Genomic DNA, 25,171 nt, shown 5'->3' with positions numbered 1-25,171 from the left:
AGGGTAAGACAACTGAACACGAGAGGGGATAAATCTGTGCATGAGGGAGCGCAAGTTTCTTTGAAAGAATTCCCAGGATGAGTTGATGTTTGAGAAAGTAGTGATAGGAGACCAGTCTGTAAGTTTGATGGCTGCTCGGAGACCCTGCCAGTCGGCTTGAGTGAAATGCCAGACTCGACGGCGGTGAGGTGGTTCTCTGATAACAGCCAGAGAGATGTCCACTTTGACAAGGACGTGGTCAGAAGAACCAATTGGAGCGAAGGAAGAGCAGCAGATATTGTCAGGGAAATTTGTCAAAATCAGATCCAGAAGAGATGGAGTACCATTGGTTGAGATCCGGGTCGGGAAGTTGACCGATTGAGTCAGTCCCAATGAGTCGCAGAAAGCTTTTGCTGAGGTGCCATGGCAGGTGAGAGAGGTACCCACACCTAGACAACTGGCGTAATGACAATTGAAGTCACCACATAAGAGGAAGAGAGAGTTTGGATGAGAAGATAGAAGATGGTCCATGTTTTCGGATAGTGAGGTGTAGATGGAGTCATCACTGTTCGGTGGACGGTACAGTACACATATAAACATGAGGTGGGAGTGAAGGGGAAGCCGAAGCCAGAGGTATTCCTGGGGGTGTGGGGGAGTGAGAGCAGTGCATGGAGAGTGAGGAATAGAGTCTTTGATGAAGAGAGCAACACCTCCACCAGGACGAGGCTCAGGTCTGTCATACCGTAAGAGGGAGTAGCCAGGGAGAGATACTTGGGAGTCAGACACGTCTTGGGAGAGGAAAGTTTCTGTTAGGCAGATAATGTCTGGTTTGTCAGTGGCAACCTGTATGGAAAGATCTGAAAGGTTTGAGTGAAGGCCCCGGATATTTGAGGTCCGCACTTTTAATGAAGAGGAAGGGGAGGAGGCTTTGCGTGCAGGAGGTGGAGGGGGAGGGGGAGGGAAGGACAAGGGATGAGGGGGGCAGGTAAGGAGGGTTGCTGAAGGAGGGTGGGGTATTGCAGAACAGCGAGGGGAGGGGGCCGAATGAGGAGGAGAAAAGGCTCTGTGGTGCTGGGGGAGGGGGGGGACAAGAGACGAGGAAGAAGGGAGTTGAGAAGTGGAGGAGGGGGAGTGAAGAGAGGGAGGAGAGAGGGCAGTGGAGGGAGGCAGGTTGGTGGATGAGAGGGGGGGCAACTTTGAGAAGGAACAGTGAGGGGGATGAAAGGTGGGGGAAAGGTGAGGGGGGATTTTTGAGAGAGGTGAGAGGGGGGCTTGGAGGGAGAAGAGTGGGATGGTTGGTTTGAGAGTGAGAGTGAGGGGTGAGGGGGTGAGTTGGCACTGAAGTTGGAAAAAAAGAATGTTTGATGGAAAGCGAGCATCCATGGCAAACTGTGGTTTTTAAAAGTTTTAGGTCAGAGATGCGATTTAACACAATTCTTGATGGATGCAATGAAGGCGAATTCAGAGCATGGAGAGAAGAAGCGCTGTAATAGTTGGATTTTTTAGGCAAGGAATGAAGGAGAGGTCGAAATGAGAGCAGTCTGTTAAAATAGCAGGAGTAGTGCATTGTGAAACAGTAAAGAGTACCACATGTGTGAGAGAGGAAGATGAAGCATTATAAGATCGTTTTTGTCGTTAAAAATAATGTATGAGAGAGTTCAACAGATTAGGTCATGGAAGTGTTAAAAAAAAAAAAAAAAAAAAAAAAAAAAAAAAAAAATCGAGGAAGAAGACGAGGAGGAAGTTAAGAGGAAGAATAAGCAGAATCGGGAGAAGGTGAGCGTGTTGTTGTTATAGGGAATTATTATTTATTTTTTTTTTTTTTTTGAGATAAGAGATTAGTTGGGAGAATGGGGGATGTTTGGAAAGTGGGGAGGATCAAAATTGAAGGTAATGGGGAGAAAAAACAAACAAACAAAAAAAAACGATCGAACACCGAGTGGAACCGGTAGGCCTCAAGCCTAGGCCTAGGCCTCAAGCACAGGTAAGAACGTCGACAAAAATACTCACAAAATAGCACGATTTTTGAAACAAAACTGAACTAGCAACACACAGTAACATGTAGGTGAGAAAATTAAACAGTTAAAACGGGACAAATAACAACCGGAAACTTAGCTTTGAGAACGTCAACATGGAGCCCCAAAGGAGACCTCTCGCTGCTCTAAAACCGGAACCGGAAGGATGACAGGCTGAATCAACCCCCCTGGTGTTAAAGCAGTGGACAACAGGGCTTGAACTCAGGTTCCTAGGATCCCAAAGCACCACCCTAACCGCAAAGCCAACACAAGGTTACGACTGCAATTCTTCTGACGCATATCTTTATTTGGACAGTGTATAGGCAACTGACAACTCTATAGGCAACTGACAACTGACAAATGTGAGCAGATATCCTCACATGTGACATAAAGGACCTTGTCTTTAAGTCTTATTCTGCAGAGCTCTGTTCCCCCATTGCTCTGTGACGAATTTGATTAGCTTCGTCTTGCTGATGTCACAAGGCAGAAGACGCCTCCATTGCTGTATTCGGTGACTGGGTGCTATGTTTGTTAAGCGGATACCTCCATCAGTTGACCTCAGGGCCCTTTCTGCATCTTTTATAGATATCTGCTTGTAGACGTCGAATACTACATAAACCCGGTTGCTACTTGCTGATGTATTCAGCACAGCTGAAAGAAGCATATCAGCCACTTCATCAAAAGTGAGATTCTCCCCTTTCAGCTTCTGTGCAATACTCATGCCATCAATGATACACGCTGAGGGGTGTTGGACGTTTTCCGCAGCAGAGACCTTACTTTCAAGCATTCTGGGAAGGGCTGCTTTGTTGGTTTTCTTCATAGTACCATCACAGTTGGCCAAGGACGAAGGAAGGGGGCCTAGGGGGTGTTTCAGTACATCATTCCTGTTCAACTTTCTGCTGGAAGCTACGAGTATCATCTGTCCAAACAGCTTATTGTCACTTTTGAGGACTTGCTCCTTGTTAGGTAGTTTTCTGCTGATCATTTTGTGGGCATTATCAAATGTCTTCAACTGAATCTTTGGCAATCTGTCAAAGAATGGTTTTTCTCGTCCTTCAATACGCTGTATTTGATAATCTGTATATGCTGCATCTTCATTCTTGTGAGCAGTCAAAAGATCATTGGCAACTTCTGGGGACACACTAGCACCAGTTGAGATGCTTAACAGCTCTGAAGGATTTTGACTGAATGGGTTTGTCCAGGTGTCTTTCATCAGATTAACCAAACTGTCAACATCAGTCTCATCCTTGGGCATTCTTGAAGCTGACAAATCCGTGTGAACCATTCTTTTGCTGCAGCTATCAACTATCATCAGCCTCATTTGTTTAAAACAGGTACTTCTATATTTTGCTGTGACATAGTACCTGCTAACAGCAGCAGGCTTCAAGCTGAATCCCTTTCTGCCTCCGGCTGTCAGTGTGTCCTTGTTGACTGTTTCTTCAATGGTTTGGTCAACAGGAAGTCTGCCAAATGTATTGGTTGCACCTAATTGTACTGAGGAACCTCCTTCTAGCATGTGCTGATGAACCTCTGGGTGCGTCTCGGAGAGCCTGGTCATTTGGCAGTAATAGGCTGGTAGATACTTGGCATAGTTCAGCCTGTCATATGCAAAGCACCAAGGAATGATGCTTCAGATAGCAGCCAAATGTAGAACCCAGTTTCCTTCCCTCGATGCTCGGATAAAGGCCAGGTATTATGGCCTAAGAGTCGATGTACAAAAGCGCTCTTTACACAAGGGGTTTTAACATTAAAAACGCTATAAATTGTCAAATAATTATCACAGAAAGCTGCCAGATGTCTTGAAATAATATTAAGATATCACTCCATATAGAAGAAATAACATTGGCTCTACCAATGTTCTGGAATGTTATGATTTATGAAGTATACCTTTAATGACCGTTTTTGCTCTCAAATTTGCCTTGCGCGATTATTTAGGCCTAAGTCACATTTGCTCTACGGCGAGGATATGGCGGCCGTACGCCCTCTGAATTGGCAGAAACGTGCGGTGGCCGCAGAGTTTCTGAGGTGGCCTCAGGGTGGCCCTACGCTGTATGCCTATATTTTACAGGCCGTAGGGTCGCCGTGGAATTATAACGCGGAGTTATGACTTTTTTCATTTCTACGTTCGCCGTAGCAATTCGAGAAGCCAAAAAAAAAAGTGGTAAAAAAAAAAAAATTAACCCATTCGTTACCGTCGTCTGGCCGCACGTTCGCCTTAGGGCCCCCCTGCGGTCCCCCTGCGGTCGCCTTGCGGTCACCTTGCGGGCACCTTGCATCTGCCTTGAAAATTCTATGGCCGCCGCAGGAGCGCCCTAAGGTCACCGTGCGACATCAAATCAAAGACCGTATGGCAACCCCACGTTTTCGGTCTCCACAATTTAGAAATACACTGTGCAGCTCCCCGAAAAATAAAAACATATGTGACTGCTACATTGTGTGACCGTGGAAATACTGCGGCCGCCGTATAATTGCTAGTGGCCGTAGATTTTGGAGACCCCACGGCCGCCGTGGCAAATGTGACTTAGGCCTAAATACGCCGTGCGGCTCCCCGAAAAATAAAAACATATGTGACTGCTACATTATGTGACCGTGAAAATACTGCGGCCGCCGTATAATTGCTAGTGGCCATAGATTTTGTAGACCCCACGGCCGCCGTGGCAAATGTGACCTCGGCTTTAGCGAAGCATGTTGTAGCCTATAAAATGCTTATCATTTAAGCTATAATCACATATTATATACCAATGGATAGGAAATTAAGTCCGCTTTCAAATGGTATGTGGGAATACGCTATATGATGTGGAATAATAAGGATACGTGGCACAAACTGACCACGCACCCTTAAACCTTGTCTGCAAAAACGCCGTCCGAGCGATGAATGGTCTAAAACAGAAAATTGGAGATAATTAACTTGGGCTATTCTAATAAAAGGTCCATCATGCTGTTTTGTTATCTGCATTTGTGTCTTCAATCAGTCATATCACTTTTTTCTGGTCCCTCAAGATGGTACCAATTTCCATCTCAGCTCATGGACTATTACAATAGTGGGGCAACTTAGCTAAATGTAGCATAACAATTGTGCATTTTGTGAGGAAAGCACCAAATTTGGCACACGAGTAGCCTATCATATTATGAACAGATTTGGATATTGGGCCATCTCAAATTTTTGATGGCAGTGCAAAATGGCTGCCACAGCCATCAGCGGCTGAATTTGAGATGGCCCAATATCCAAATCTGTTCATAATATGATAGGCTACTAGTGTGCCAAATTTGGTGCTTTCCTTACAAAATGCACAATTGTTATGCTAAGTTCCCCCACTACAACTATTGGCTATCTAGAAGGGCACAACTGATTGGATATTGGAGGTCACAAGTTTGCTTTATGACAAATATTCACAAAATAATCATAAAAAATAATGAATTAATGAGTAAAGAAAAATTAATGAGTCACTACACACAAATTGGGGTCATGCTGATCCTATGTGGCAAATCTGGATGTAATCGGCCCAGAACTGAAGGAGGAGTATCAAGACAAACCCACAAACAAGCAAACAAACAAACACACAAACTCCAATCCGTGAATTTAAGGATTCTCTCCAGCGGTTTACAAATTCTTGGAAGTCAAACAAACAAACAAACAGACAGACGCGTCTCATATACACAGGTGTATAATGATGAAAAAAGTTTTCGATAGTGTGCATCGAGTCATTACAGAAACCGTTAAAGATGTATGATTTCCTGTAAAGATCAAAATTATTCCTATTTTACATGGAGGCTTCACCTGCAGTGCAATTCATGAGCGTAAACTACCACCATTGTTTCCAGTAAAGACAGGTGTGAAGCAAGGATATATATATATATATATATATATATATATATATATATATATATATATATATATATATATATATATATATATATACATACATACACACACACACACACACACACACGAGACGACCCGTGAACCCATTGGGTTCCCGTTGTGACAGTGGTTGATAGAAAAAATCATTAAAAAAAGAAAAAAGAAGATAGCTCCAGTGAACTATACTGCTGAGGTTCTTTGCATTGATCAAATAATCCTGAAGAGTACTTGACTGAATCGGGAAAATATTTTTTAATAATTTTGTTTGTTGCCCGATTTCAACGAAACTTGATATTGCGCGTCAATGTGAAAAAAAAAAAAAACGGAGAAAAGAAAGTCGAAGAAATTATTTTGCGTTATCTTCTCAACACAATTTTATTTATCAATGAACATGGAAGTATTAGATCAAAATAGCGATGTTTATTTTATGCTTAAAAAAAATCGTTGTTTGTCTATACTAAATGTTTGAGATTTTAAAATAAATCATTTCAATAAAAAAGATAGCTCCAGTGAATTCTACCACTGAGGTTGTTTGAATTGATCAAATTCTCCTGAAGAGTACTTGTCTGAATTGGGAATTGCTTTTTCAATATTTTTTTCGTTGCCCGATTTCAACGAAACTTGATACTGCACACCACAGGAGAATGGTGAGTTTGGTGGCCCTAAAGTTTTTGCGCTATCCTGTATCGTGTACCGTTTTGGCTGTATTTCGGGAACATACATACATATATACATACATACAAGATAAGAGTTTAAGTAATATATATATATATATATATATATATATATATATATATATATATATATATATATATATATATATATATATATGTCTTTATAATTGTAATTGACCGGCTTGTGTTAAAGACAACTGAAAGAAGGGAAACTGCAGGAATCGAATGGATGACCATTAAAGTGTTCTGGAATATATGGATGATGCCGGGAAATTTAACGCTTATCTCCAATACGTTTGGAAAGTTTCGAGAAAAGCCAAAACGTTTCGAGAGAAGAGCAAGAGAAGTCGGTTTGAAAATCAATATGTGAAACCGCACTAAATTGATTAGATTAAATGGTGAACGTCAAGAATGTCTGCTTTTCATGGTAAAACAACATTGAAGATGTAGGAAGCCCTCTTTCATCCCCACATCCCTTATTTCTCCAAGTCTCCTATTTTGTCCCTCCACGCTGTTATTGCTGTCCTCATCCCCTCCCCCTTTCTCCTGTTCATTTCATTCTATTACCACCTGATCTGTTCTTTGTTCTGGCTCCTCCACGAGCTTCGACATTGTATACAAAAAATTGCTTATTTCGGAACAACATTGGATAGAAATGGAAGAATCGAGAAAGATAGTGAGACCAAGTATGAATAAAGCAAAAAATAATAATAATAATAATAATAAAAAACTACAATGATACTCGATAGAGCGCATACCTCCGCCAAGCTGAAGAGTTTACGTTTTTTTATCAAACCAATAGGCCGGATCTGGATCCGGATCTCCACCAGAATCTAAAAGTTGGTTCTTGTCACATACCCAACTCATCCAGCAAGTTTTGTCAGAATCCGTCCACCATTGTTTTGAAATATCATGCCATATCTTTTTTTTTTTTGGCCTTATCTCCCAAATGGTGAAAAATTACTTTAAAAAATGAATGGATCCGGATCCAGATGTTCACCATTTAATGCATAACCTCCGTCCACCTTCGGTGTCAGAGTTAACCAGTCTCAACAAAGTATGGTCAAGCAATAACATATCGTTGCCAACTAAAATGAAAATATTTAATTCCAATATAAAGTCAGTTATTCTGTATGACACAGAGAGCTGGAAGACAATCAAAAGGATGAGAGGCAACTTCGATCATTTCAGCAAAGGTGTTTGATGGAGGATTTTAAAGGTTTTCTGGCTATAAATAATCTCAAATGATAAAGTAACTAGAAGTTGATACTCAGTCACCCGCCTTTTGGATGGTATAAGGAATAGATCTGTGTAATATGAAAGATAAATCTTGAACGGTTGTTTTAAATATTGTGTACACAAGCGCACATCGACAGAAGATTGGTCAGTCGGTCGGTCGGTTGGTCGGTGGGTGGGTCGATGGGTCAGAATTCATATTAATGTCCCCCATCTTCTCCCTTGTCAACAAGGACATGACAAAAATATATCGATGGGGAAATCAAAGAGAGAGTGGAGGATGGAGGTGGTTCAGACATGCAACGAGGAAAGATGAAGGCAATTTGATAAAAGAATACATGTTCTGGACAACAAGAATACGGAGATATATTTGGAGAAAGACTGACTGTCCAGGGAGAAAGAAAATTTCGAAAGGGATGGAAAGGGAAGAATGGCGACATTTTGTTGCGGTCTTGTATCAAAAGACATGACGACAATAAGTACCAAAGGCTGGTAACAAGACTCTCAACTTAATGGACGATGCACATAATAATGAATATCCCTGCAAGTGGAAACACCAAGATGTCATTTTATAGCTGGATACAGATTCAAACCCAGGGTGGACAGCCCAGAGGGGAGTGTACACACTTCGACAGAGGCTAGGCTATCTTACCAACACCCCAAAAAGCCGTTTGATAATATTCTTAGAGCTTATCAGTATAAAACCGCGATGTATCGATAACTGCCAAGTTGTGGTGTAGAAATCAAGAGTAAGTTTCCAGTGCCTTCAATTCCAAAAAAAATATCCAACTACCCAGTGGAAACACTGAGTGTAGTCTTTTCCATTTGATCTGCAATCCTATTTTAGTTTAGAACCTCTACCAAAATAACTTTGTTGTGCAGTGCGAGGGTGGAAGTCTAGAACCGCAAGCGTGTCCAATACGCTACTCAGCAGTGTATGCACGTTCTGACGTCACAAAGAGGAACCCACCACAAAGCATGCAGTATATTTACATATATATGTATACATATATATATATATATATATATATATATATATATATATATATATATATATATATATATATATATATATTCATATTTAAAAAAAAAAAAAAATATATATATATATATATATATATATATATATAAATATATATATATACATACATATACATATACATATCTGCACATATATATGTAGATATGGATATGTATATATATATATATATATATATATATATATATATATATATATATATATATATATACATATATATATATATACATATGTACGGATGATATATATATATATATATATATATATATATATATATATATATATATATATATATATATATATATATATATATATATATATATGGATGATGTATATATAAACGCTTACTGCTTACACCAATGGACCGTCCATCACACCTTCCATCTTCTGTCCCTTTCTTTGTTTATTCATGACATGATTTACAGGTTTAATTCAACTGGAACTTGTTCTTGTACATGCGGCTGTTCATTCTCGGAAAAGAGATTCGATTGTCGAAGAAACACAATCATTGTTTCTATATTTATAGAATAACTTAACCTAATAAAATTAATTACTTATAAATTTTATATTTGTGCGGGAGGGGGGGGGGGTGGGGGGGTCTCACTTGGCGCTACTTGGACAATTGTTCCTTGTTCCAAGAACTTCTTGAACATCCCATAAGTGTATCCCATGTTCCAATGATTTGAAGATGAAATTAAGGAATGTGTCATTTTTCACTTTAAACAATATTCTAATTGTTGCATGTTCAGTGATAACAGAGTGTTCCAATTTTGATGAACCGCACTGTTACAGAGCGTCAGTGCTGCCGAAGCAGTTTCTTGTCATTAAAGGTTATACTGGGTGGTTTGTCATTGCATTCTCAGCTGTAGTTTAGGGAGGAATTTGGAATTTGTTCATGGTGCCGGTGATAGCTCACCACTTAACATACAGCAAGTAATGGCGTCAGATAGGACGACTAGCTTATCATCCATCTGAAGGATGGCACACACATTGATGAATGACCCTGCCTGTAAAACACCAGGATGGCAGTTTATGGCTAGTTCGAGCTAGTTCGAGATTCGAACCCAGGCTAGACAGCTTAGAGGTGAGTCTGCATACATCTACACCATCTTACCAGTCCATACCAGAGTGTCGTATTCATAAAAGAGTGGTGTAAATAATAAAGAGTATATTCGTCTCACACAACTCTGAAAGAGACCTGGATTCTTCCAACACGACTTTCCTGTTTTGCCTGAACTGCAATCAAATTCTGGTTGTTCTAGCAATTTAAATCTCAACAATTTTAGAAACTCACGTCATGTCACTACATCGTACTTTATCTGTTTGTCTGTCTCTCTTCTGCCGTACCAGAGTCGAATCAAGGATAAAGATCTGAAACAATGAATCATGAAATCAGGTCCTTCTTGCCTGATGGCTCTTGCCGGCGACACGTGTTTGTTGTGGTTTCATGTTGATTGTTAATGGTTTCATGTTTGTAGTTAAAGATGTAGGTTTAAACTTGAGTGCACTGTGAGAGTGGAGGTGGTGGAGGCCCCTGGGCACACTCACACACGTGGGTGGTGGTGGCCCTTTCTGCCACCAACGATGAAGTGAAGCAGTGCTTTTCAACCTTTTTCACTGATGGCACCCGAAATTCTTACATATTGTTGTGGTTACCAAATTCGCAAACCACCATTCAGGTCCCTTAGGTGAGGTATCTCGGCAAGTATATGTGTAGTTAGGCCCAAACCCGTTGTCTAGTGGGAATACATGTCATTTATGCGAGCTGCGACTCTTCAGGATAGCCGTTTTTCTTTTACTATCTTTATTTTGGACCAACCGCCATGATTACCACCACAACCACAACATCAACCACCAACCACAACGCCGCTTCACCACAACCGCCACGACCTTCACGTCACACCTCGCAACCGTAGCATCGCCACCGTTCTTGCCCCGCTGTGGGTACCGGTGTTGGACTCGTGCAGGGCGCGCGTCGAACAGCGTGTACAAAATCACGGATTTTGTGCTTCAAAAACGGATCAAAAACGACACACGCCCACTTTTTGCCGTCCAATCGGTGAGCGAGGGGCGATTTGGCCCCGCCTCCAGGACGATCGATATATGCAAATTTGTGGATCAAAAAGCCTTCACGCCCACTTTTTTTCGGGCCAATGGGGAGCGAGGTGAAAGGTCAAAGGGAGGGGTCAAAGGCGAAGCTACGGGGGGATAAAAGGACCGTGTTCGTCAGTCAGAGCCGTGTGGAAGTCTGGAGCCCGAAGCCTGCAGTAGCTGGAGAAGCTGAAGAGAGTCGAACGAGGAGAGCCCAAAGAAGAGTCCAGGGTGGAGAGTCCAGAGGCGGAGAGGCGGCAGCGGCGAAGGCAGACGAGGGGGTGCTCGCGACGGTGCCGGGAGCTGCACGCCCGAGGAAGGCCGGCAGCGCGACCTGGCCGAGGTGGAGACGCACACCAGGGATAATAAAGATCCTCTATACCCCGAGCATCAGCAACCCCCTCCTGTTTCCCCCCCGCGCTGAGATAGTGCGACCAAGGGGGCCCCTTTCCACCCCCTGCCAGACACTGTCCGCGAGGCCCGCGGATTTGAGGCGCCATCGCCGCTCCGCGTCTCATCACCAAACGGGTAGGCGCCACCCGGTCTCGGCCTCAGGCCCGCCTCATCCTTGAGGGTATTTCTTTTCCTTGGTTTTGGGTATGTGTTGTCGGCGCCGTCTGTGAAGTAGAATTGTATAAGTGTTGCCGTGTGCTCGGTAGTCGGTATTAGCTCTGCATTGTCTTCGCTTTTATATTTGCTTTTTGTGTAAATGGCATTGTGTTTTCGCTTTTATATTTGCTTTTTGTGTAAATGGAATTGTGTTTTTTTTGTGTGCATTTGGTGGAATTGTATATGTGTGCTTCCCGTGTGCCGCGAATAAATGTGCTTTATTATTGAACTGTTCTCCCGCTTTGCTTCGTCTTTTTCTCCCATTGAATCCTCATCTTGCTTCACGTAAAGGGTTGGTAGTGGGCTGAATACGCCCGATAATTAATCGAACCGTCGAGGTCGACGATAACACCACTCTGTTATTCTGATAGTACGGAACGGGTCGCTTAAGTGGCCCGTGTCCGAAGTCGACCTGCGGCGAGGTGCGATCGCCCGGTCTACCCTCCGCGTGGGTACTTAGGTAGGTCGAATTTGGCGAGCAACCCTATCCCACGCGGGGGCTGATTGGCTCGATCGCGGTGAGACCGAAAGGTCCACCTGTGACTGGTTCCCGGCGTTAGTCCGAGAGGGTCACGACTGGATTGTCCGTCCGGTGGGCGACGTGCCGCGATTCGAGTTACGTGGCCGTCAGCACGCCGGCGGGCGCGGAATCCGCAACAATATTATTCTGCACAGCACTGCTATTCAATTCTCTAGTTGTGTAGTTGCTTTAACAACATTGCAGGCTCCTGGAGTTAAATGATTGGATAAAACACATGATTACATCCACCACCGAAGGTGGAAGACTGTTGTCTTTTTACCTCACCTGTTTGTTTGTCTGTTTGTTTGTTTGTCTGATTATTTGTCTGTTTTCTTTTGTCTGTTTGTTTGTTTGTTTGTTTGTATGCAGGATGTCTTAAAAAGTTGTTGATGGATTTGGATGAAATTTTGTCTTTTCACCTTGTCTGTTTCTTTGTCTGCTTGTCTGTTTGTTCATCTGTTTGTTTGTCTGTTTGTTCGTCTGTTTGTTTATTTGTCTATTTGCTTGTTTGTGTGCAAGATGTCTTTAGAGGTTATGGATGTATTTGGATGAAATTTTGTCTTTTCACCTTGTCTGTTTGTTTGTCTATTTGTTTGTTTGTGTGCAGTATGTCTTGAAAGGTTATGGGCGGATCCGGATGAAATTTTGTGGACAGTTTCAGTGTGTGACAAGGACGAACTAATTAGATTTTGGTGAAGATCCGGATCGGGATCCAGATCCGACTGCGAGAATTATTTTTATTATTATTTAAAGTGATTCTTCGTCATTGAGAGAATGAGCCAAAAACGACACATAGCATGATATTTGAAAAATTATTTGGGCCCGATATATATGACTGCATCAGGCATTGCGTGGCGGAGGTATCTGCTCTGCTGAGTGCCCTTCTAGTTTCAGGAGTGTTTTATGGGGTTTTATTACCACCAATGTATTCCAGACACAACTGAAGATTGGCAATGCATGCAATTAGCCTGTCAAAAAAAAAAAATATGGCATTAGTGTTACAACTTCGAAGCTACATTTGATTGAATTTGAGTAATGGACTACAAGTAACAAATCGAGAAGCATTGCTTAATATGTTCTTGGTATCAGATTCCGCCAACACAGAAAGTAAAAATCCCTTGAACAAGTGAATGCGGACTATATTAGCAAAACAATTTCCAACTAGATTTGTCAAATACTCATTGAATGCCCAATTTTTGAAGCAAATTTGCTCCACTAGTTAATATACAGTTAATAAGCTAAAATTTACACCAACAGACACTCACATGTAAAACATTGCACAATCTGATAGTAACAGTTGCACAAGTAGGCAAACAGAGAATGATTAAACATGGATATTGCTTGCGTGTATATATTAATGTCTGTGCACCAGGATCATCTATTACACGAGAATCCCGCTTGCGTGTACACTTTCGGCTGGCTAAGTCAGACGTGCAAAAATTAGATATCCATCATGCCAATAATCCTGGATGATAGGCCAATATCCATCATGCCAATAATCCACATGCCCCAGTTGCCTTTGTGTAAATCCGGCCCTGCATTTAAACTAATGTTACACAGTGACTGTTGATCAATGCATTCACTTTTGCTGATCTTTCTACTTTTCGTTTCCCTATGTCTTCATGTCATTGCAATTGTATCCAACTTCCTTTTCCTATTTCATTATCTCTTCCGATCCGAGCCTTCCGAGCCTCTATTCCCTGTTTCTATTCAAGGTAGTCATGTTAATCTTCACAACTTTCAAATTAACAATTTTTGTCCCGCTGATGAAGCCTAAAGGCCAAAACATCCCTGTCCAAGTGTGGTAGACTTTTCCACAATGACACACTCAAGCTTCCTTTGGGTGGCGGTTGATGCCAACGCTCGATGGAGATCTCTCCCTCGCTAGTCATGGTGATCTTGACAAGCTATGGAGTTCAAGTCATCACATTTGTATCAACACTCAGGAAGTATGCCTTTTACTCTTCAATGAACATGCTTGTGCATCTCGATTCAATTAAAATAGTGTCATCATGATAATTAGGTGTATTATCATGTCACATCACACCAATATTGCACCTGATTGGTGACGGCTCATTTCATAATACTGCACTGCAAAACATTGTTGTTGAGATTTTTCATCCCTGTGTCATGTTAAGCAACACAAAACAGCGTGCATTTGAAAAAGTATTGCTGTGTATGGTACATTCAGATCTTGGTCAAACTTTCCACTTGGTGGAATGTCACAATGACTGACCACAGTATATATTGCATGCTCTTCAACTTCCACTTACAAGCAGGCAGGCAGGCGATTTGCACTTTTAGTTTTTTTTTTACACCAGTCCAGTATTTTGCAGTAATTAGCCCGCGCTCGCCAAGCGAAAAGCGGGGTTAAGCGATTGGTGCATGTACGTACGTATGTGCGCGTCTGCATTTTGTGATTCCATTTTCTCTGGAACAGCTTGTCGGATTGACACAAAATTTTCACCATAGGCGCGACTACCAATATAGGATGCTTTGATTATAATCATGACGTAATAGATCACGTGGTGTGGCAGCCATGTTGGAAAAAAATGAGAAACATTGCACCTCTTTATCTCCAAAACTGCTCCATGGAAAAAAATTGAAATTTAACCCATGGCAAGTACTCCCCCTGGGGAATAAGTGTGTTTTCTGTGTGATGTCATAGGTGCCTTCCTTATGACGTAATAATTGCACACGTAGAACGCTACATCCGATCTATGAAATTTTTTCAGGGCCATCGAGGGATAAATTAGTCGACAGAAAAATTATGACGTCATAGGTAACGTGGTTTGGCAGCTGATTTTTTTTGAAGTATAAACCTTTAAAAATCCTCTTCTCCAGAATGGCTGGCAGTTTGGGAAACTTCACACACATGTTCCTCAAGCCTTGGAGAAATCAGGGTGTTCATGAATAATGGATAAGCCACATGGTTTGGCAGCCATATTGTATTAAAGGAAAATATATTTTTTTTAATTTCTCTCTTGAACTGTTGCATCAATCAATGTGAAACTTCAAAATTATGATCTAGTAGTGATGCGGAAGATATGTTTTAAATTTCAATCTGATTGGACGCATGGTCTGGCAACGAGACTTATTTACCTTTTTTGAATCTACATTCTTTTGACTTTTCTTTTTTAATGAGGCTCAGTCGGCTGCACCTCGATGGGTTTGAGAGTACCAATGAGTAGCAGTTGAAACCTAAGTCTTATCCAGGTTCCTCCTGGTGACTTCATCAATGCTTTTTGCTTATTCTGGTTCCTCTTCTGATCACGCCAATGCAGTACCTATTTTACTTGGTCTTCGATTTGATTTAATTTCATTATCTTGCCAAAACGAAGTTTTTGCAAGATATGTTAGTCAGCTTGTATGTTTTTTTGTTTTTTTTGTCTGTAATCACGTATAAAAAATTCTGCAGAGCACAGTTATCGTCGGAAATTTTTGTAACTTCGCATATCAGAGGCCTATAGAGATCCCTTTCAGTGCACAAAATTTTGAAGGTCAAGGTCAAAGGTCAAGGTCACTTTGGCGCAAATCAGGGGAGTCGACGAAACCCTTATTTTTTGAGTAATTTTGATCGGATCGTCTTCAAACTTAATGGGAATATAGTTCATGGCCTGGTGCTCAGCTGATTAATTTTTGGTGGGGATTGGCCTTGACCTTCATGGTTAGCGCCTGAGGTCAAACATATTTGACCCCAAGGTCAAATTTTCAAGTTTTAGGAACCACATTGTGTAGTACCTCAAATTGAACACCTCGATGAATGCTTTCTAGATATGTCAAGCTTGAGACATTATGACGTCATTTGGTGACGTTATGAGGCAAAAGCATATTTTTCATGGTTACTCTGTAGAACGATTCTCATCGGAATCTCTCGTAGGCAGATATTCCTCAAGGAGTCGTTCCTGGTGGATAGCAGCTCTGTTCACCTCAGTGTGACCTCAAAAAAGTCACACGTGGTCACCTTTTGGCAAGATACGGGTCACCCTGCAGGTGACATTGGTTAATTTTTTATTACAAATTTGCCGCCTGAAGAGTTGGCTCACACCAAGTCCCTCTCAAGACTGTGTGGGGTAAGTATTCCTTGAATACCATCTAGTTGTCGGCAATGAAAATCCTGCACTCCCCTTTCCCACCAACTGTTTGCAGTTTCTTTCCATTGGGATCTGTTCCATGAGCAGTGCATTATTAGGAAGCCTCAGAGCATAGGGAGTCCTCAAGAGGATACCTTGATATGTAGAGGAGAGGTAGGATTTGTCCATTGTATGAAACTGAAAGTCTTACTTTTTGAGACTTTTGAAAAATACATCATGGAATCACAAACATTCACAAGGTAGATTAGACAGCCAGCTTAACCTCCCCTCAAAACGACGGAGAGCTTCCTAATGTGGTGTCCCTTATTGGCACATCAATGGAGTGCAATTTTTCCTTTGATTGATATTCATTTTGTCCCACTTGCTCATAATTAGTTCATCAATGAACTACACATTAATATATGTGCGCATGAACTCCATGAAGGCACATGTACCTTGAAAAACCTTGTTCTAGTCAAATGCAATGCAATGAAAAATGTACTTCAAAGCAATCTGAAATGCTCGTGACATAATCATTGTGTTAGCACTATGTGGCCTGAGCTGAAAAATCCAGAAGGAAATGTACTTGCGTCAATGTGCAGCTGTCAAACCCATCAATTTTTCCTCTTTCCTTCTTTTGTAAAACAATTTCTTTCCTCGATGCCACCATACCCTCACTTGCCCCACCCCCACCCCACATCACTTTTGGAAACTCTAATTTCAAAATGTCTTTATATTTACAATGATGTGTAAGCACTTTGGGATCGAGATATCTGAGATTGCAAGAAAAATCACAAAACTGGCCCAAAATCTCTCAATCCAGGCCATTGCCGATAAACCAGACATGATCAGTTTAAAAGAAACCTTCCTCCAACAGGACATCCCTGACTCCTTAGTGTCTCTCCCCACTTATTGTCTCCTCCGATTTGATGGGCCTGAACCATGCCCCGACAGTGGAGTTGCATTTTACATCAAGAACTTAATTTCTCACTGCCCTTGTACTGATCATACAACTCCCAACCACCAGGAGTACCTCTGGCTGTGACTTCTCTGCTCCCACCTCTTGTTCATCTGTGTGTTGTGCCATCCTTCAAACAGCAATCGGTGTGCATTCCAAAAACTCTGCACTAAGTATGTGTCCACTCTCAGGAGAGCCAGAAAACAACATCTGTCCAATCTCAAGAATGAACTTTCTAAGTTGTCTCCCTCCTCTAAAACCTGATGGTGCCTTGTTAAGTCTGTATGCTCCCCTTCTATCTCTTCCCTCACTTAAAATGGTGCCACAGCAACCTCTGCTCATGAGAATACCGAATGCCTCAATTCTGTGTTTACTTCCAAATCTTGTGTCCCGAACGTCTCCTTACTGGTCATACCCAACTACTCCTGAACTCTGTGTCTTTTGCACCTGAGAAGGTGTAGAAGGTTCTTTCAAACCTCGACTCTGACTTTGCTACTGGACCAGATGGCATCAGCTCACATGTCCTAAAAACCAACTCTGCTGCCCTTGCACATCCTCTCTCTGCCCTTTGAACCATGTCATTTGCCCTAGGTCATCTTCCATGGGTACAAAAACTGATCCCCTTAACTACAGAGCAATTAGCTTATTTCAAATAATCAGCAAGGTCATGGAATCCATCATCACAGTTGATGTGAAATCCTTCCTTTTCAACAACATCATCTCTGATCACTATTTTGGTTTCAGACCAGGTCATACCACCTTGCACATGCTGCTACTTCTACTCATACAACAATGGATGGAGGCCCTCAATGTCAGACATGAAAGCACGGCCGTCTCTCTTGACATATCTCGTGCTTTTGATAGAGTCGGGCATCCTGCCTTACTCTCCAAACTCTGTGCCTATGGCATCCAACTCCCACTCTACACATGGCTTGCTGACTTCCTCCACTCTCATAGCCAATGTGTCGTACTCAACAAAATCCTTTCATCTCCTCTCCATGTTAAGGCTGGAGTGACACAAGGCAGTGTTCTGGACCAGTCCTATTCCTGATCTTCATCAATGATCTCTCTGACTCTGGAAAATCCCGTTTATCGATTTGCTGATGACTCCACCTTGTGCCATGACATCCCACATCGTTCAGAGAGGCAGGCTGCAGCATTTTCCCTCTCTTTTGACCATGACAAAATCACAAGTTGGTCAAACACTTGGAAGATGTCTTTCAATCCTGACAAATCTCACACTCTCACTGTCTCTTTCCGAAAGGACCATCTGGCAAACCCTACCATCTACTTTCTTAACAATCCTCAGAAGTTCAACCATTTACTTCCTTTAACAATTCTCGTAAGTTCAGTTCTTCAAACTCCTGGATCCTATTATCAGCCATGATCTTTCGTGGGCAAACCACATTTAAAAGTTGGCCTCCAAAGCGAGACAGCGGTGGGCATCTTCTGTCATACAAAGTCATTCCTTGGCACACCTGAACTCTTATCCAACCACAACACCTTAATCCACAGTTTGATTGAGTACTGCTCTCCCTTCTGGGCTGGCTCCCCTGCCTTACAATTTGCTCAGCTTGATGGCATGGAAACGAAGGCCTTCAAGATTATTGGAATCTCCCGCAATGAAGCTGTGTCTACGAGCCTATCACTTCATCATCAGAGACAGGTCAGTGGCTTCTCTGTCTTGCAGCACCTTCTTTCAGGTTTTGCACCCTCTGCTCTTTCCGTGCTTTGTCCTCCCCCCTCCTACAGGTCTCTGCAGGGTACACGTGGTCCACCATCAACCCACTTTTGGTGAAACTCCCAAAATCCAGAATCACTCACCTCCACTCATTTGTTCCTCTTTTTCCCCACCTGTGGAACCAACTTCCACATTCTCTTCAATCTCATTCTTCCCTCCAGGTCTTCAAGACAGCTCGTTACCACCATCTCAGATCATCCCCAATTCAAAACAATGATCTTTTCTATCCTTGCTACTCCCTCACCCCACCTCCACTCCACCACATGCCCTACTCCTTCTAAATTTCCAGTTTTACTCCTAAGAGTTTCCACCCTATGCATCCTCTCCTGCCCCTCCCCCATTCCTTCCCACACCAATTGTTCGTCCAAGTCTGCCTCTTTCTTGGTCTTCAACTCTGCTGTTGTTGTTTTCTCCCTCTTTCTCTCTGCTGTTCCTTTTGTCATGTTGCATCCTGATCCCTTTGGTGTATTAGTATTAGCTCTTCCATGAGCCTCAGCGATGTCTCCATAAAACAAACAAAATAAACAAGCAGTCATAGACTGGTACTTACGAAATTGTCAACTTGACCTCTGACCTTGTCTAATAAAAGCTGTCTCTAGAGAAGGTAGCGAGCAAACCAGAAGTTTCTAAGATGATTCTGTACCAAACCATCAAAAATTGAATGTCTGACCTCACTGTGACCTTGACTTTGACCAATTTTGACCAAAATCTAATCCGCACGAGCCATCACCCTCCTGAATCACGTGGTGTAATTTGACATTGATAGCTTCTTCCATTCTCGAATTATCATGCCTACAAACAAACACACAAACACACACACAAACAAGCAGTCATAGACTGGTACTTGCGAAATCGTCAACTTGACCTCTGACCTTATCTAATAAAAGCTGTCTCAAGAGAAGGTAGCGACACAAACCAGAAGTATCTACGATGATTCTGTACCAAACCATCAAAAATCGAATGTTTTGGATGTTTGACCTCACTGTGACCTTGACCTTTGACCGGAATCTAATCAGCGCTAGCCATCACACTCCTGAATCACGTGGTGTAATTTGACATTGGTAGCTTCTTCCCTTCTCGAGTTATCATTTTTTGGATGTTTGACCTCACTGTGACCTTGACCTTTGACCGATTTTTACCAAAATCTAACCAACGCGAGCCATCACCCTCCTGAATCAAGTGGTCTAATTTGACATTGGTAGCTTCTTCGATTCTCGAGTTACCTGTACCAAACCATCAAAAATCGAATATTTGACCTCACTGTGACCTTGACCTTTGACCGATTTTAACCAAAATCTAATCAGCGCTGGCCATCACCCTCCTGAATCACTGGGTGTAATTTGACATTGGTAGGTTCTTCCGTTCTCGAGTTATCATTTTTTGGATGTTTGACCTCACTGTGACCTTGACCTTTGACCGATTTTGACCAAAATCTAATCAGCGCCAGCCATCACCCCCCTGAATCACGTGGTGTAATTTGACATTGGTAGCTTCTTCCGTTCGAGAGTTATAATTTTTTTTGATGTTTGACCTCACTGTGACCTTGACCTTTGACAGATTGTGACCAAAATCTAATCAGCGCTAGCCATCACCCTCCTGAATCACGTGGTCCAATTTGGCATTTGTAACTTCTTCCGTTCTCGAGTTATAACTATTTTTTGGATGTTTGACCTCACTGTGACCTTGAACTTTGACCGATTTTGACCAAAATCTAATCAGCGCTAGCCACCATGCTCCTGAATCACGTGGTGTAATTTGACATTGGAAGCTTCTTCCGTTCTCGAGTTATCATTTTTGGATGTTTGACCTCACTGTGACCTTGACCTTTGACCGATTTGGACCAAAATCTAATCAGCACTAGCCATCAGCCTCCTGAATCCCCTGGTGTAATTTGACATTGGTAGCTTCTTCCGTTCTCGAGTTATCTGTACCAAACCATCAAAAATCGAATATTTGACCTCACCGTGACCTTGACCTTTGATTGATTTTGACCAAAATCTAATCAGCACGAGCCATCACCCTCCTGAATCAAGTTGTGTAATTTGACATTGGTAGCTTCTTCCATTCTCGAGTTATCGTGCCAACAAACAAACAAACACACAAACAAACAGACAAACAAACAAACAGAAACGGAACTGATCAATATACTTAGAAAACTTTAGATTTCGTAAGTAACAAACACAAGATTTCGTAAGTAAAAAACACACAAACAAGCAGTCATAGACTGGTACTTACGAAATCGTCAACTTGACCTTTGACCTTGTCTAATAAAAGCTCTCTCTCGAGAAGGCAGCGACGCAAACTAGAAGTTTCTACGATGATTCTGTACCAAACCATCAAAAATCGAATGTTTTGGATGTTTGACCTCACCGTGACCTTGAACTTTGACCGATTTTGACCAAAATCTAATCAGTCTTGAATCAAGTGGTGTAATTTGACATTGGAAGCTTCTTCCGTTCTCGAGTTATCATTTTTTGGATGTTTGACCTCACTGTGACCTTGACCTTTGACCGATTTTGACCAAAATACAAACAGCACAAGCCATCACCGTCCTGAATCACGTGGTGTAATTTGACATTGGTAGCTTCTTCCGTTCTCAAGTTATCTGTACCAAACCATTAAAAATCGAATGTCTGACCTCACTGTGACCTTGACTTTGACCAATTTTGACCAAAATCTAATCCGCACGAGCCATCACCCTCCTGAATCACGTGGTGTAATTTGACATTGATAGCTTCTTCCATTCTCGAATTATCATGCCTACAAACAAACACACAAACACACACAAACAAGCAGTCATAGACTGGTACTTGCGAAATCGTCAACTTGACCTCTGACCTTATCTAATAAAAGCTGTCTCAAGAGAAGGTAGCGACACAAACCAGAAGTATCTACGATGATTCTGTACCAAACCATCAAAAATCGAATGTTTTGGATGTTTGACCTCACTGTGACCTTGACCTTTGACCGGAATCTAATCAGCGCTAGCCATCACACTCCTGAATCACGTGGTGTAATTTGACATTGGTAGCTTCTTCCCTTCTCGTGTTATCATTTTTTGGATGTTTGACCTCACTGTGACCTTGACCTTTGACCGATTTTTACCAAAATCTAACCAACGCGAGCCATCACCCTCCTGAATCAAGTGGTCTAATTTGACATTGGTAGCTTCTTCGATTCTCGAGTTATCTGTACCAAACCATCAAAAATCGAATATTTGACCTCACTGTGACCTTGACCTTTGACCGATTTTAACCAAAATCTAATCAGCGCTGGCCATCACCCTCCTGAATCACTGGGTGTAATTTGACATTGGTAGGTTCTTCCGTTCTCGAGTTATCATTTTTTGGATGTTTGACCTCACTGTGACCTTGACCTTTGACCGATTTTGACCAAAATCTAATCAGCGCCAGCCATCACCCCCCTGAATCACGTGGTGTAATTTGACATTGGTAGCTTCTTCCGTTCGAGAGTTATAATTTTTTTTGATGTTTGACCTCACTGTGACCTTGACCTTTGACAGATTGTGACCAAAATCTAATCAGCGCTAGCCATCACCCTCCTGAATCACGTGGTCCAATTTGGCATTTGTAACTTCTTCCGTTCTCGAGTTATAACTATTTTTTGGATGTTTGACCTCACTGTGACCTTGAACTTTGACCGATTTTGACCAAAATCTAATCAGCGCTAGCCACCATGCTCCTGAATCACGTGGTGTAATTTGACATTGGAAGCTTCTTCCGTTCTCGAGTTATCATTTTTTGGATGTTTGACCTCACTGTGACCTTGACCTTTGACCGATTTGGACCAAAATCTAATCAGCACTAGCCATCAGCCTCCTGAATCCCCTGGTGTAATTTGACATTGGTAGCTTCTTCCGTTCTCGAGTTATCTGTACCAAACCATCAAAAATCGAATATTTGACCTCACCGTGACCTTGACCTTTGATTGATTTTGACCAAAATCTAATCAGCACGAGCCATCACCCTCCTGAATCAAGTTGTGTAATTTGACATTGGTAGCTTCTTCCATTCTCGAGTTATCGTGCCTACAAACAAACAAACACACAAACAAACAGACAAACAAACAAACAGAAACGGAACTGATCAATATACTTAGAAAACTTTAGATTTCGTAAGTAACAAACACAAGATTTCGTAAGTAAAAAACACACAAACAAGCAGTCATAGACTGGTACTTACGAAATCGTCAACTTGACCTTTGACCTTGTCTAATAAAAGCTCTCTCTCGAGAAGGCAGCGACGCAAACTAGAAGTTTCTACGATGATTCTGTACCAAACCATCAAAAATCGAATGTTTTGGATGTTTGACCTCACCGTGACCTTGAACTTTGACCGATTTTGACCAAAATCTAATCAGTCTTGAATCAAGTGGTGTAATTTGACATTGGAAGCTTCTTCCGTTCTCGAGTTATCATTTTTTGGATGTTTGACCTCACTGTGACCTTGACCTTTGACCGATTTTGACCAAAATACAAACAGCACAAGCCATCACCGTCCTGAATCACGTGGTGTAATTTGACATTGGTAGCTTCTTCCGTTCTCAAGTTATCTGTACCAAACCATCAAAAATCGGATATTTGACCTCACTGTGACCTTGACCTTTGACCGATTTCGACCAAAATCTAATCAGCACTCGCCATCACCCTCCTGAATCACGTGGTGTAATTTGACATTGGTGGCTTCTTCCGTTCTTGAGTTATCGTGCCTACAAACAAACAAACAAGCAGTCATAATCTGGTACTTACGAAATTGTCAACTTGACCTCTGACCTTGTATAATAAAAGCTGTCTCTCGAGAAGGTAGCGACGAAAAGCAGAAGTTTCTATGATGATTCTGTTCCAAACCATTAAAAATCGAATGTTTGACCTCACTGTGACCTTGACCGTTGACCGATTTTGACCAAAATCTAATCAGCACTAGCCATCAACCTCCTGAATCAGGAGGTGGAATTTGACATTAGTAGCTTCTTCCGTTCTCGAGTTATCTGCACCAAACCATCAAAAATCGAATATTTGACCTCACTGTGACCTTGACCTTTGACCGATTTTGACCAAAATCTAATCAGCACGAGCCATCACCCTCCTGAATCACGTGGTGTAATTTGACATTGGTAGCTTCTTCCGTTCTCGAGTTATCGTGCCTACAAACAAACAAACAAACCAACAAACAAACAAACAAGCAAGCAGTCATAGACTGGTACTTATGAAATCGTCAACTTGACCTCTGACCTTGTCTAATCAAAGCTGTCTCTTGAGAAGGTAGCGACGCAAACCAGAAGTTTCTACGATGATTCTGTACCAAACCATCAAAAATCAAATGTTTTGGATGTTTGACCTCACTGTGACCTTGACCTTTGACCGATTTTGACCAAAATCTAATCAGCGCCAGCCATCACCCCCCTGAAGCACGTGGTGTAATTTGACATTGGTAGCTTCTTCCGTTCGAGAGTTATAATTTTTTTTTGACGTTTGACCTCACTGTGACCTTGACCTTTGACAGATTGTGACCAAAATCTAATCAGCGCTAGCCATCACCCTCCTGAATCACGTGGTCCAATTTGGCATTTGTAACTTCTTCCGTTCTCGAGTTATAACTATTTTTGGATGTTTGACCTCACTGTGACCTTGACCTTTGACCGATTTTGACCAAAATCTAATCAGCGCTAGCCACCATGCTCCTGAATGACGTGGTTTAATTTGACATTGGAAGCTTCTTCCGTTCTCGAGTTATCATTTTTTGGATGTTTGACCTCACTGTGACCTTGACCTTTGACCGATTTGGACCAAAATCTAATCAGCACTAGCCATCAGCCTCCTGAATCCCCTGGTGTAACTTGACATTGGTAGCTTCTTCCGTTCTCGAGTTATCTGTACCAAACCATCAAAAATAGAATATTTGACCTCACTGTGACCTTGACCTTTGAACGATTTAGACCAAAATCTAATCAGCACAAGCCATCACCCTCCTGAATCACGTGCTGTAATTTGACATTGGTAGCTTCTTCCGTTCTCGAGTTATCGTACCTACAAACAAACAAACAAACAAACACACAAACAGAAACGGAAGGCATCAATATACTTACTAAATCTTTAGATTTCTTAAGTAACAAACAGAAACGGAAGGCATCAATATACTTACGAAATCTTTAGATTTCGTAACAAACAAACAGAAACGGAACTGATCAATATACTCACGAAATCTTGAGATTTCGTAAATAACAAGCAGGCATAGACTGGTACTTACGAAACCGTCAACTTCACCTCTGAACTTGTCCAATTAAAGCTGTCTCGAGAGAAGGTCGCGACGCAAACCAGAAGTTTCTTCGATGATTCTGTACCAAACCATCAAAAA

Source organism: Eptatretus burgeri, chromosome 12, assembly GCF_056783735.1.
Source record: "Eptatretus burgeri isolate ZD-2024b chromosome 12, Ebu_testis_v1, whole genome shotgun sequence".
NCBI lineage: Eukaryota > Metazoa > Chordata > Myxini > Myxiniformes > Myxinidae > Eptatretus > Eptatretus burgeri.
This window is presented reverse-complemented; position numbering follows the sequence as displayed.